Raw genomic sequence first — 15,229 nt, 5'->3', positions numbered from 1 at the left:
CTCCATGTCTCCTGTTAGTAATACGGTGGACCGACACTTCTTCTCCATGTCTCCTGTTAGTAATACGGTGGACCGACTCTTCTTCTCCATGTCTCCTGTTAGTAATACGGTGGAAAGACTCTTCTTCTCCAGGTCTCCTGTTGGTAATACGGTGGACCGACTCTTCTTCTCCTTCTCCATGTCTCCTGTTAGTAATACGGTGGACCGACTCTTCTTCTCCAGGTCTCCTGTTAGTAATACGGTGGACCGACTCTTCTTCTCCAGGTCTCCTGTTAGTAATACGGTGGACCGACTCTTCTTCTCCATGTCTCCTGTTAGTAATACGGTGGACCGACTCTTCTTCTCCAGGTCTCCTGTTAGTAATACGGTGGACCGACTCTTCTTCTCCAGGTCTCCTGTTAGTAATACGGTGGACCGAGTCTTCTTCTCCAGGTCTCCTGTTAGTAATACGGTGGACCGACTCTTCTTCTCCATGTCTCCTGTTAGTAATACGGTGGACCGACTCTTCTTCTCCTTCTCCATGTCTCCTGTTAGTAATATGGTGGACCGACTCTTCTTCTCCAGGTCTCCTGTTAGTAATACGGTGGACCGACTCTTCTTCTCCAGGTCTCCTGTTAGTAATACGGTGGACCGACTCTTCTTCTCCATGTCTCCTGTTAGTAATTCGGTGGACCGACTCTTCTTCTCCTTCTCCATGTCTCCTGTTAGTAATACGGTGGACCGACTCTTCTTCTCCAGGTCTCCTGTTAGTAATACGGTGGACCGACTCTTCTTCTCCAGGTCTCCTGTTAGTAATACGGTGGACCGACTCTTCTTCTCCAGGTCTCCTGTTAGTAATACGGTGGACCGACTCTTCTTCTCCAGATCTCCTGTTAGTAATACGATGGACCGACTCTTCTTCTCCAGGTCTCCTGTTAGTAATACGGTGGACCGACTCTTCTTCTCCAGGTCTCCTGTTAGTAATACGGTGGACCGACTCTTCTTCTCCAGGTCTCCTGTTAGGAATACGGTGGACAGACTCTTCTTCTCCAGGTCTCCTGTTAGTAATACGGTGGACCGACTCTTCTTCTCCATGTCTCCTGTTAGTAATACGGTGGACCGACACTTCTTCTCCAGGTCTCCTGTTAGTAATACTGTGGACCGACTCTTCTTCTCCAGGTCTCCTGTTAGTAATACGGTGGACCGACTCTTCTTCTCCAGGTCTCCTGTTAGTAATACGGTGGACCGACTCTTCTTCTCCAGGTCTCCTGTTAGTAATACGGTGGACCGACTCTTCTTCTCCTTCTCCATGTCTCCTGTTAGTAATACGGTGGACCGACTCTTCTTCTCCATGTCTCCTGTTAGTAATACGGTGGACCGACTCTTCTTCTCCATGTCTCCTGTTAGTAATACGGTGGAAAGACTCTTCTTCTTCAGGTCTCCTGTTAGTAATACGGTGGACCGACTCTTCTTCTCCTTCTCCATGTCTCCTGTTAGTAATACGGTGGACCGACTCTTCTTCTCCAGGTCTCCTGTTAGTAATACGGTGGACCGACTCTTCTTCTCCTTCTCCATGTCTCCTGTTAGTAATACGGTGGACCGACTCTTCTTCTCCAGGTCTCCTGTTAGTAATACGGTGGACCGACTCTTCTTCTCCTTCTCCATGTCTCCTGTTAGTAATACGGTGGACCGACTCTTCTTCTCCATGTCTCCTGTTAGTAATCCGGTGGACCGACTCTTCTTCTCCTTCTCCATGTCTCCTGTTAGTAATATGGTGGACCGACTCTTCTTCTCCATGTCTCCTGTTAGTAATATGGTGGACCGACTCTTTTTCTCCATGTCTCCTGTTAGTAATACGGTGGACCGACTCTTCTTCTCCAGGTCTCCTGTTAGTAATACGGTGGACAGACTCTTCTTCTCCAGGTCTCCTGTTAGGAATACGGTGGACAGACTCTTCTTCTCCAGGTCTCCTGTTAGTAATACGGTGGACCGACTCTTCTTCTCCATGTCTCCTGTTAGTAATACGGTGGACCGACACTTCTTCTCCAGGTCTCCTGTTAGTAATACTGTGGACCGACTCTTCTTCTCCAGGTCTCCTGTTAGTAATACGGTGGACCGACTCTTCTTCTCCAGGTCTCCTGTTAGTAATACGGTGGACCGACTCTTCTTCTCCAGGTCTCCTGTTAGTAATACGGTGGACCGACTCTTCTTCTCCAGGTCTCCTGTTAGTAATACGGTGGACCGACTCTTCTTCTCCTTCTCCATGTCTCCTGTTAGTAATACGGTGGACCGACTCTTCTTCTCCATGTCTCCTGTTAGTAATACGGTGGACCGACTTTTCTTCTCCATGTCTCCTGTTAGTAATACGGTGGAAAGACTCTTCTTCTTCAGGTCTCCTGTTAGTAATACGGTGGACCGACTCTTCTTCTCCTTCTCCATGTCTCCTGTTAGTAATACGGTGGACCGACTCTTCTTCTCCTTCTCCATGTCTCCTGTTAGTAATACGGTGGACCGACTCTTCTTCTCCAGGTCTCCTGTTAGTAATACGGTGGACCGACTCTTCTTCTCCTTCTCCATGTCTCCTGTTAGTAATACGGTGGACCGACTCCTTCTTCAGGTCTCCTGTTAGTATTACGGTGGACCGACTCTTCTTCTCCAGGTCTCTTGTTAGTAATACGGTCGACCGACTCTTCTTCTCCAGGTCTCCTGTTAGTAATACGGTGGACCGACTCTTCTTCTCCTTCTCCATGTCTCCTGTTAGTAATATGGTGGACCGACTCTTCTTCTCCATGTCTCCTGTTAGTAATATGGTGGACCGACTCTTTTTCTCCATGTCTCCTGTTAGTAATACGGTGGACCGACTCTTCTTCTCCAGGTCTCCTGTTAGTAATACGGTGGACAGACTCTTCTTCTCCAGGTCTCCTGTTAGGAATACGGTGGACAGACTCTTCTTCTCCAGGTCTCCTGTTAGTAATACGGTGGACCGACTCTTCTTCTCCATGTCTCCTGTTAGTAATACGGTGGACCGACACTTCTTCTCCAGGTCTCCTGTTAGTAATACTGTGGACCGACTCTTCTTCTCCAGGTCTCCTGTTAGTAATACGGTGGACCGACTCTTCTTCTCCAGGTCTCCTGTTAGTAATACGGTGGACCGACTCTTCTTCTCCAGGTCTCCTGTTAGTAATACGGTGGACCGACTCTTCTTCTCCTTCTCCATGTCTCCTGTTAGTAATACGGTGGACCGACTCTTCTTCTCCATGTCTCCTGTTAGTAATACGGTGGACCGACTTTTCTTCTCCATGTCTCCTGTTAGTAATACGGTGGAAAGACTCTTCTTCTTCAGGTCTCCTGTTAGTAATACGGTGGACCGACTCTTCTTCTCCTTCTCCATGTCTCCTGTTAGTAATACGGTGGACCGACTCTTCTTCTCCTTCTCCATGTCTCCTGTTAGTAATACGGTGGACCGACTCTTCTTCTCCAGGTCTCCTGTTAGTAATACGGTGGACCGACTCTTCTTCTCCTTCTCCATGTCTCCTGTTAGTAATACGGTGGACCGACTCCTTCTTCAGGTCTCCTGTTAGTATTACGGTGGACCGACTCTTCTTCTCCAGGTCTCTTGTTAGTAATACGGTCGACCGACTCTTCTTCTCCAGGTCTCCTGTTAGTAATACGGTGGACCGACTCTTCTTCTCCTTCTCCATGTCTCCTGTTAGTAATATGGTGGACCGACTCTTCTTCTCCAGGTCTCCTGATAGTAATACGGTGGACCGACTCTTCTTCTCCAGGTCTCCTGTTAGTAATACGGTGGACCGACTCTTCTTCTCCATGTCTCCTGTTAGTAATACGGTGGACCGACTCTTCTTCTCCATGTCTCCTGTTAGTAATACGGTGGACCGACTCTTCTTCTCCATGTCTCCTGTTAGTAATACGGTGGACCGACCCTTCTTCTCCAGGTCTCCTGTTAGTAATATGGTGGACCGACGCTTCTTCTCCAGGTCTCCTGTTAGTAATACGGTGGACCGACTCTTCTTCTCCAGGTCTCCTGTTAGTAATACGGTGGACCGACTCTTCTTCTCCTTCTCCATGTCTCCTGTTAGTAATACGGTGGACCGACTCTTCTTCTCCAGGTCTCCTGTTAGTAATCCTTTGGACCGACTCTTCTTCTCCAGGTCTCCTGTTAGTAATACGGTGGACCGACTCTTCTTCTCCAGGTCTCCTGTTAGTAATATGGTGGACCGACTCTTCTTCTCCAGGTCTCCTGTTATTAATACGGTGGACCGACTCTTCTTCTCCAGGTCTCCTGTTAGTAATACGGTGGACCGACTCTTCTTCTCCAGGTCTCCTGTTAGTAATACGGTGGACCAAATCTTCTTCTCCTTCTCCATGTCTCCTGTTAGTAATACGGTGGACCGAATCTTCTTCTCCTTCTCCATGTCTCCTGTTAGTAATACGGTGGACCGACTCTTCTTCTCCAGGTCTCCTGTTAGTAATACGGTGGACCGACTCTTCTTCTCCTTCTCCATGTCTCCTGTTAGTAATACGGTGGACCGACTCTTCTTCTCCAGGTCTCCTGTTAGTAATACGGTGGACCGACTCTTCTTCTCCATGTCTCCTGTTAGTAATACGGTGGACCGACTCTTCTTCTCCTTCTCCATGTCTCCTGTTAGTAATATGGTGGACCGACTCTTCTTCTCCATGTCTCCTGTTAGTAATATGGTGGACCGACTCTTTTTCTCCATGTCTCCTGTTAGTAATACGGTGGACCGACTCTTTTTCTCCAGGTCTCCTGTTAGTAATACGGTGGACCGACTCTTCTTCTCCAGGTCTCCTGTTAGTAATATGGTGGACCGACTCTTCTTCTCCAGGTCTCCTGTTAGTAATACGGTGGACCGACTCTTCTTCTCCAGGTCTCCTGTTAGTAATACGGTGGACAGACTCTTCTTCTCCAGGTCTCCTGTTAGGAATACGGTGGACCGACTCTTCTTCTCCAGGTCTCCTGTTAGTAATACGGTGGACCGACTCTTCTTCTCCCTGTCTCCTGTTAGTAATACGGTGGACCGACACTTCTTCTCCAGGTCTCCTGTTAGTAATACGGTGGACAGACTCTTCTTCTCCAGGTCTCCTGTTAGTAATACGGTGGACCGACTCTTCTTCTCCAGGTCTCCTGTTAGTAATACGGTGGACCGACTCTTCTTCTCCAGGTCTCCTGTTAGTAATACGGTGGACCGACTCTTCTTCTCCTTCTCCATGTCTCCTGTTAGTAATACGGTGGACCGAATCTTCTTCTCCAGGTCTCCTTTTAGTAATACGGTGGACCGACTCTTCTTCTCCAGGTCTCCTGTTAGTAATACGGTGGACCGACTCTTCTTCTCCTTCTCCATGTCTCCTGTTAGTAATACGGTGGACCGACTCTTCTTCTCCATGTCTCCTGTTAGTAATACGGTGGACCGACTCTTCTTCTCCATGTCTCCTGTTAGTAATACGGTGGAAATTCTCTTCTTCTCCAGGTCTCCTGTTAGTAATACGGTGGACCGACTCTTCTTCTCCAGGTCTCCTGTTAGTAATACGGTGGACCGACTCTTCTTCTCCAGTTCTCCTGTTAGTAATACGGTGGACCGAGTCTTCTTCTCCAGGTCTCCTGTTAGTAATACGGTGGACCGACTCTTCTTCTCCTTCTCCATGTCTCCTGTTAGTAATACGGTGGACCGACTCTTCTTCTCCTTCTCCATGTCTCCTGTTAGTAATACGGTGGACCGACTCTTCTTCTCCTTCTCCATGTCTCCTGTTAGTAATACGGTGGACTGACTCTTCTTCTCCAGGTCTCCTGTTAGTAATACGGTGGACCGACTCTTCTTCTCCTTCTCCATGTCTCCTGTTATCAATACGGTGGACCGACTCTTCTTCTCCAGGTCTCCTGTTAGTAATACGGTGGACCGACTCTTCTTCTCCATGTCTCCTGTTAGTAATACGGTGGACCGACTCTTCTTCTCCAGGTCTCCTGTTAGTAATAAGGTGGACCGACTCTTTTTCTCCAGGTCTCCTGTTAGTAATACGGTGGACCGACTCTTCTTCTCCATGTCCCCTGTTAGTAATACGGTGGACCGACTCTTCTTCTCCTTCTCCATGTCTCCTGTTAGTTATACGGTGGACCGACTCTTCTTCTCCAGGTCTCCTGTTAGTAATACGGTGGACCGACTCTTCTTCTCCATGTCTCCTGTTAGTAATACGGTGGACCGACTCTTCTTCTCCTTCTCCATGTCTCCTGTTAGTAATACTGTGGACCGACTCTTCTTCTCCAGGTCTCCTGTTAGTAATACGGTGGACCGAGTCTTCTTCTCCAGGTCTCCTGTTAGTAATACGGTGGACCGACTCTTCTTCTCCATGTCTCCTGTTAGTAATACGGTGGACCGACTCTTCTTCTCCTTCTCCATGTCTCCTGTTAGTAATATGGTGGACCGACTCTTCTTCTCCAGGTCACCTGTTAGTAATACGGTGGACCGACTCTTCTTCTCCAGGTCTCCTGTTAGTAATACGGTGGACCGACTCTTCTTCTCCTTCTCCATGTCTCCTGTTAGTAATACGTTGGACCGACTCTTCTTCTCCAGGTCTCCTGTTAGTAATATGGTGGACCTACTCTTCTTCTCCTTCTCCATGTCTCCTGTTAGTAATACGGTGGACCGACTCCTTCTTCAGGTCTCCTGTTAGTATTACGGTGGACCGACTCTTCTTCTCCAGGTCTCTTGTTAGTAATACGGTCGACCGACCCTTCTTCTCCAGGTCTCCTGTTAGTAATACGGTGGACCGACTCTTCTTCTCCTTCTCCATGTCTCCTGTTAGTAATATGGTGGACCGACTCTTCTTCTCCAGGTCTCCTGTTAGTCATACGGTGGACCGACTCTTCTTCTCCAGGTCTCCTGTTAGTAATACGGTGGACCGACTCTTCTTCTCCTTGTCTCCTGTTAGTAATACGGTGGACCGACCCTTCTTCTCCAGGTCTCCTGTTAGTAATATGGTGGACCGACGCTTCTTCTCCAGGTCTCCTGTTAGTAATACGGTGGACCGACGCTTCTTCTCCAGGTCTCCTGTTAGTAATACGGTGGACCGACTCTTCTTCTCCTTCTCCATGTCTCCTGTTAGTAATACTGTGGACCGACTCTTCTTCTCCAGGTCTCCTGTTAGTAATACGGTGGACCGACTCTTCTTCTCCAGGTCTCCTGTTAGTAATACGGTGGACCGACGCTTCTTCTCCAGGTCTCCTGTTAGTAATACGGTGGACCGACGCTTCTTCTCCAGGTCTCCTGTTAGTAATACGGTGGACCGACTCTTCTTCTTTAGGTCTCCTGTTAGTAATACGGTGGACCGACTCTTCTTCTCCAGGTCTCCTGTTAGTAATACGGTGGACCGACTCTTCTTCTCCTTCTCCATGTCTCCTGTTAGTAATATGGTGGACCGACACTTCTTCTCCAGGTCTCCTGTTAGTAATACGGTGGACCGACACTTCTTCTCCTTCTCCATGTCTCCTGTTAGTAATACGGTCGACCGAGTCTTCTTCTCCAGGTCTCCTGTTAGTAATACGGTGGACCGACTCTTCTTCTCCTTCTCCATGTCTCCTGTTAGTAATACGGTGGACCGACTCTTCTTCTCCATGTCTCCTGTTAGTAATACTGTGGACCGACTCTTCTTCTCCTTCTCCATGTCTCCTGTTAGTAATATGGTGGACCGACTCTTCTTCTCCATGTCTCCTTTTAGTAATATGGTGGACCGACTCTTTTTCTCCATGTCTCCTGTTAGTAATACGGTGCACCGACTCTTTTTCTCCATGTCTCCTGTTAGTAATACGGTGGACCGACTCTTCTTCTCCAGGTCTCCTGTTAGTAATACGGTGGACAGACTCTTCTTCTCCAGGTGTCCTGTTAGGAATACGGTGGACAGACTCTTCTTCTCCAGGTCTCCTGTTAGTAATACGGTGGACCGACTCTTCTTCTCCATGTCTCCTGTTAGTAATACGGTGGACCGACTCTTCTTCTCCTTCTCCATGTCTCCTGTTAGTAATATGGTGGACCGACTCTTCTTCTCCAGGTCTCCTGTTAGTAATACGGTGGACCGACTCTTCTTCTCCAGGTCTCCTGTTAGTAATACGGTGGACCGACTCTTCTTCTCCTTCTCCATGTCTCCTGTTAGTAATACGGTGGACCGACTCTTCTTCTCCAGGTCTCCTGTTAGTAATATGGTGGACCTACTCTTCTTCTCCTTCTCCATGTCTCCTGTTAGTAATACGGTGGACCGACTCCTTCTTCAGGTCTCCTGTTAGTATTACGGTGGACCGACTCTTCTTCCTCAGGTCTCTTGTTAGTAATACGGTCGACCGACTCTTCTTCTCCAGGTCTCCTGTTAGTAATACGGTGGACCGACTCTTCTTCTCCTTCTCCATGTCTCCTGTTAGTAATATGGTGGACCGACTCTTCTTCTCCAGGTCTCCTGTTAGTCATACGGTGGACCGACTCTTCTTCTCCAGGTCTCCTGTTAGTAATACGGTGGACCGACTCTTCTTCTCCTTGTCTCCTGTTAGTAATACGGTGGACCGACCCTTCTTCTCCAGGTCTCCTGTTAGTAATATGGTGGACCGACGCTTCTTCTCCAGGTCTCCTGTTAGTAATACGGTGGACCGACGCTTCTTCTCCAGGTCTCCTGTTAGTAATACGGTGGACCGACTCTTCTTCTCCTTCTCCATGTCTCCTGTTAGTAATACTGTGGACCGACTCTTCTTCTCCAGGTCTCCTGTTAGTAATACGGTGGACCGACTCTTCTTCTCCAGGTCTCCTGTTAGTAATACGGTGGACCGACTCTTCTTCTCCTTCTCCATGTCTCCTGTTAGTAATACGGTGGACCGACTCCTTCTTCAGGTCTCCTGTTAGTATTACGGTGGACCGACTCTTCTTCTCCAGGTCTCTTGTTAGTAATACGGTCGACCGACTCTTCTTCTCCAGGTCTCCTGTTAGTAATACGGTGGACCGACTCTTCTTCTCCTTCTCCATGTCTCCTGTTAGTAATATGGTGGACCGACTCTTCTTCTCCAGGTCTCCTGTTAGTCATACGGTGGACCGACTCTTCTTCTCCAGGTCTCCTGTTAGTAATACGGTGGACCGACTCTTCTTCTCCTTGTCTCCTGTTAGTAATACGGTGGACCGACCCTTCTTCTCCAGGTCTCCTGTTAGTAATATGGTGGACCGACGCTTCTTCTCCAGGTCTCCTGTTAGTAATACGGTGGACAGACGCTTCTTCTCCAGGTCTCCTGTTAGTAATACGGTGGACCGACTCTTCTTCTCCTTCTCCATGTCTCCTGTTAGTAATACTGTGGACCGACTCTTCTTCTCCAGGTCTCCTGTTAGTAATACGGTGGACCGACTCTTCTTCTCCAGGTCTCCTGTTAGTAATACGGTGGACCGACGCTTCTTCTCCAGGTCTCCTGTTAGTAATACGGTGGACCGACGCTTCTTCTCCAGGTCTCCTGTTAGTAATACGGTGGACCGACTCTTCTTCTTTAGGTCTCCTGTTAGTAATACGGTGGACCGACTCTTCTTCTCCAGGTCTCCTGTTAGTAATACGGTGGACCGACTCTTCTTCTCCTTCTCCATGTCTCCTGTTAGTAATACGGTGGACCGACTCTTCTTCTCCTTCTCCATGTCTCCTGTTAGTAATATGGTGGACCGACACTTCTACTCCAGGTCTCCTGTTAGTAATACGGTGGACCGACACTTCTTCTCCTTCTCCATGTCTCCTGTTAGTAATACGGTCGACCGAGTCTTCTTCTCCAGGTCTCCTGTTAGTAATACGGTGGACCGACTCTTCTTCTCCTTCTCCATGTCTCCTGTTAGTAATACGGTGGACCGACTCTTCTTCTCCATGTCTCCTGTTAGTAATACTGTGGACCGACTCTTCTTCTCCTTCTCCATGTCTCCTGTTAGTAATATGGTGGACCGACTCTTCTTCTCCATGTCTCCTTTTAGTAATATGGTGGACCGACTCTTTTTCTCCATGTCTCCTGTTAGTAATACGGTGCACCGACTCTTTTTCTCCATGTCTCCTGTTAGTAATACGGTGGACCGACTCTTCTTCTCCAGGTCTCCTGTTAGTAATACGGTGGACAGACTCTTCTTCTCCAGGTGTCCTGTTAGGAATACGGTGGACAGACTCTTCTTCTCTAGGTCTCCTGTTAGTAATACGGTGGACCGACTCTTCTTCTCCATGTCTCCTGTTAGTAATACGGTGGACCGACTCTTCTTCTCCAGGTCTCCTGTTAGTAATACGGTGGACCGACTCTTCTTCTCCAGGTCTCCTGTTAGTAATACGGTGGACCGACTCTTCTTCTCCAGGTCTCCTGTTAGTAATACGGTGGACCGACTCTTCTTCTCCTTCTCCATGTCTCCTGTTAGTAATACGGTGGACCGACTCTTCTTCTCCATGTCTCCTGTTAGTAATACGGTGGAAAGTCTCTTCTTCTCCAGGTCTCCTGTTAGTAATATGGTGGACCGACTCTTCTTCTCCAGGTCTCCTGTTAGTAATACGGTGGACCGACTCTTCTTCTCCAGGTCTCCTGTTAGTAATACGTTGGACCGACTCTTCTTCTCCAGGTCTCCTGTTAGTAATACGGTGGACCGAGTCTTCTTCTCCAGGTCTCCTGTTAGTAATACGGTGGACCGACTCTTCTTCTCCATGTCTCCTGTTAGTAATACGGTGGACCGACTCTTCTTCTCCTTCTCCATGTCTCCTGTTAGTAATATGGTGGACCGACTCTTCTTCTCCAGGTCTCCTGTTAGTAATACGGTGGACCGACTCTTCTTCTCCAGGTCTCCTGTTAGTAATACGGTGGACCGACTCTTCTTCTCCTTCTCCATGTCTCCTGTTAGTAATACGGTGGACCGACTCTTCTTCTCCATGTTTCCTGTTAGTAATATGGTGGACCGACTCTTCTTCTCCATGTCTCCTGTTAGTAATACGGTGGAAAGACTCTTCTTCTCCAGGTCTCCTGTTAGTAATACGGTGGACCGACTCTTCTTCTCCTTCTCCATGTCTCCTGTTAGTAATACGGTGGACCGACTCTTCTTCTCCAGGTCTCCTGTTAGTAATACGGTGGACCGACTCTTCTTCTCCATGTCTCCTGTTAGTAATACGGTGGACCGACTCTTCTTCTCCATGTCTCCTGTTAGTAATACGGTGGACCGACTCTTCTTCTCCAGGTCTCCTGTTAGTAACACGGTGGACCGACTCTTCTTCTCCAGGTCTCCTGTTAGTAATACGGTGGACCGAGTCTTCTTCTCCAGGTCTCCTGTCAGTAATACGGTGGACCGACTCTTCTTCTCCATGTCTCCTGTTAGTAATACGGTGGACCGACTCTTCTTCTCCTTCTCCATGTCTCCTGTTAGTAATATGGTGGACCGACTCTTCTTCTCCAGGTCTCCTGTTAGTAATACGGTGGACCGACTCTTCTTCTCCAGGTCTCCTGTTAGTAATACGGTGGACCGACTCTTCTTCTCCTTCTCCATGTCTCCTGTTAGTAATACGGTGGACCGACTCTTCTTCTCCATGTCTCCTGTTAGTAATACGGTGGACCGACGCTTCTTCTCCAGGTCTCCTGTTAGTAATACGGTGGACTGACTCTTCTTCTTTAGGTCTCCTGTTAGTAATACGGTGGACCGACTCTTCTTCTCCAGGTCTCCTGTTAGTAATACGGTGGACCGACTCTTCTTCTCCTTCTCCATGTCTCCTGTTAGTAATACGGTGGACCGACTCTTCTTCTCCTTCTCCATGTCTCCTGTTAGTAATACGGTGGACCGACACTTCTTCTCCAGGTCTCCTGTTAGTAATACGGTGGACCGACTCTTCTTCTCCTTCTCCATGTCTCCTGTTAGTAATACGGTCGACCGACTCTTCTTCTCCAGGTCTCCTGTTAGTAATACGGTGGACCGACTCTTCTTCTCCTTCTCCATGTCTCCTGTTAGTAATACGGTGGACCGACTCTTCTTCTCCATGTCTCCTGTTAGTAATACTGTGGACCGACTCTTCTTCTCCTTCTCCATGTCTCCTGTTAGTAATATGGTGGACCGACTCTTCTTCTCCATGTCTCCTTTTAGTAATATGGTGGACCGACTCTTTTTCTCCATGTCTCCTGTTAGTAATACGGTGCACCGACTCTTTTTCTCCATGTCTCCTGTTAGTAATACGGTGGACCGACTCTTCTTCTCCAGGTCTCCTGTTAGTAATACGGTGGACAGACTCTTCTTCTCCAGGTGTCCTGTTAGGAATACGGTGGACAGACTCTTCTTCTCCAGGTCTCCTGTTAGTAATACGGTGGACCGACTCTTCTTCTCCATGTCTCCTGTTAGTAATACGGTGGACCGACTCTTCTTCTCCAGGTCTCCTGTTAGTAATACGGTGGACCGACTCTTCTTCTCCAGGTCTCCTGTTAGTAATACGGTGGACCGACTCTTCTTCTCCAGGTCTCCTGTTAGTAATACGGTGGACCGACTCTTCTTCTCCTTCTCCATGTCTCCTGTTAGTAATACGGTGGACCGACTCTTCTTCTCCATGTCTCCTGTTAGTAATACGGTGGACCGACTCTTCTTCTCCATGTCTCCTGTTAGTAATACGGTGGAAAGTCTCTTCTTCTCCAGGTCTCCTGTTAGTAATACGGTGGACCGACTCTTCTTCTCCAGGTCTCCTGTTAGTAATACGGTGGACCGACTCTTCTTCTCCAGGTCTCCTGTTAGTAATACGGTGGACCGACTCTTCTTCTCCAGGTCTCCTGTTAGTAATACGGTGGACCGAGTCTTCTTCTCCAGGTCTCCTGTTAGTAATACGGTGGACCGACTCTTCTTCTCCATGTCTCCTGTTAGTAATACGGTGGACCGACTCTTCTTCTCCTTCTCCATGTCTCCTGTTAGTAATATGGTGGACCGACTCTTCTTCTCCAGGTCTCCTGTTAGTAATACGGTGGACCGACTCTTCTTCTCCAGGTCTCCTGTTAGTAATACGGTGGACCGACTCTTCTTCTCCTTCTCCATGTCTCCTGTTAGTAATACGGTGGACCGACTCTTCTTCTCCATGTTTCCTGTTAGTAATATGGTGGACCGACTCTTCTTCTCCATGTCTCCTGTTAGTAATACGGTGGAAAGACTCTTCTTCTCCAGGTCTCCTGTTAGTAATACGGTGGACCGACTCTTCTTCTCCTTCTCCATGTCTCCTGTTAGTAATACGGTGGACCGACTCTTCTTCTCCAGGTCTCCTGTTAGTAATACGGTGGACCGACTCTTCTTCTCCATGTCTCCTGTTAGTAATACGGTGGACCGACTCTTCTTCTCCATGTCTCCTGTTAGTAATACGGTGGACCGACTCTTCTTCTCCAGGTCTCCTGTTAGTAACACGGTGGACCGACTCTTCTTCTCCAGGTCTCCTGTTAGTAATACGGTGGACCGAGTCTTCTTCTCCAGGTCTCCTGTCAGTAATACGGTGGACCGACTTTACTTCTCCATGTCTCCTGTTAGTAATACGGTGGACCGACTCTTCTTCTCCTTCTCCATGTCTCCTGTTAGTAATATGGTGGACCGACTCTTCTTCTCCAGGTCTCCTGTTAGTAATACGGTGGACCGACTCTTCTTCTCCAGGTCTCCTGTTAGTAATACGGTGGACCGACTCTTCTTCTCCTTCTCCATGTCTCCTGTTAGTAATACGGTGGACCGACACTTCTTCTCCATGTCTCCTGTTAGTAATACGGTGGACCGACTCTTCTTCTCCATGTCTCCTGTTAGTAATACGGTGGAAAGACTCTTCTTCTCCAGGTCTCCTGTTAGTAATACGGTGGACCGACTCTTCTTCTCCAGGTCTCCTGTTAGTAATACGGTGGACCGACTCTTCTTCTCCATGTCTCCTGTTAGTAATACGGTGGACCGACTCTTCTTCTCCAGGTCTCCTGTTAGTAATACGGTGGACCGACTCTTCTTCTCCAGGTCTCCTGTTAGTAATACGGTGGACCGAGTCTTCTTCTCCAGGTCTCCTGTTAGTAATACGGTGGACCGACTCTTCTTCTCCATGTCTCCTGTTAGTAATACGGTGGACCGACTCTTCTTCTCCTTCTCCATGTCTCCTGTTAGTAATATGGTGGACCGACTCTTCTTCTCCAGGTCTCCTGTTAGTAATACGGTGGACCGACTCTTCTTCTCCAGGTCTCCTGTTAGTAATACGGTGGACCGACTCTTCTTCTCCATGTCTCCTGTTAGTAATTCGGTGGACCGACTCTTCTTCTCCTTCTCCATGTCTCCTGTTAGTAATACGGTGGACCGACTCTTCTTCTCCAGGTCTCCTGTTAGTAATACGGTGGACCGACTCTTCTTCTCCAGGTCTCCTGTTAGTAATACGGTGGACCGACTCTTCTTCTCCAGGTCTCCTGTTAGTAATACGGTGGACCGACTCTTCTTCTCCTTCTCCATGTCTCCTGTTAGTAATACGGTGGACCGACTCTTCTTCTCCATGTCTCCTGTTAGTAATACGGTGGACCGACGCTTCTTCTCCAGGTCTCCTGTTAGTAATACGGTGGACTGACTCTTCTTCTTTAGGTCTCCTGTTAGTAATACGGTGGACCGACTCTTCTTCTCCAGGTCTCCTGTTAGTAATACGGTGGACCGACTCTTCTTCTCCTTCTCCATGTCTCCTGTTAGTAATACGGTGGACCGACTCTTCTTCTCCTTCTCCATGTCTCCTGTTAGTAATACGGTGGACCGACACTTCTTCTCCAGGTCTCCTGTTAGTAATACGGTGGACCGACTCTTCTTCTCCTTCTCCATGTCTCCTGTTAGTAATACGGTCGACCGACTCTTCTTCTCCAGGTCTCCTGTTAGTAATACGGTGGACCGACTCTTCTTCTCCTTCTCCATGTCTCCTGTTAGTAATACGGTGGACCGACTCTTCTTCTCCATGTCTCCTGTTAGTAATACTGTGGACCGACTCTTCTTCTCCTTCTCCATGTCTCCTGTTAGTAATATGGTGGACCGACTCTTCTTCTCCATGTCTCCTTTTAGTAATATGGTGGACCGACTCTTTTTCTCCATGTCTCCTGTTAGTAATACGGTGCACCGACTCTTTTTCTCCATGTCTCCTGTTAGTAATACGGTGGACCGACTCTTCTTCTCCAGGTCTCCTGTTAGTAATACGGTGGACAGACTCTTCTTCTCCAGGTGTCCTGTTAGGAATACGGTGG

The sequence above is a fragment of the Salmo salar genome, chromosome 06 (assembly GCF_965601325.2).
Source record: "Salmo salar chromosome 06, fSalSal1, whole genome shotgun sequence".
Classification (NCBI taxonomy): domain Eukaryota; kingdom Metazoa; phylum Chordata; class Actinopteri; order Salmoniformes; family Salmonidae; genus Salmo; species Salmo salar.
The sequence above is the reverse complement of the archived record's forward strand: the minus strand, read 5'-3'. Positions refer to the sequence as shown.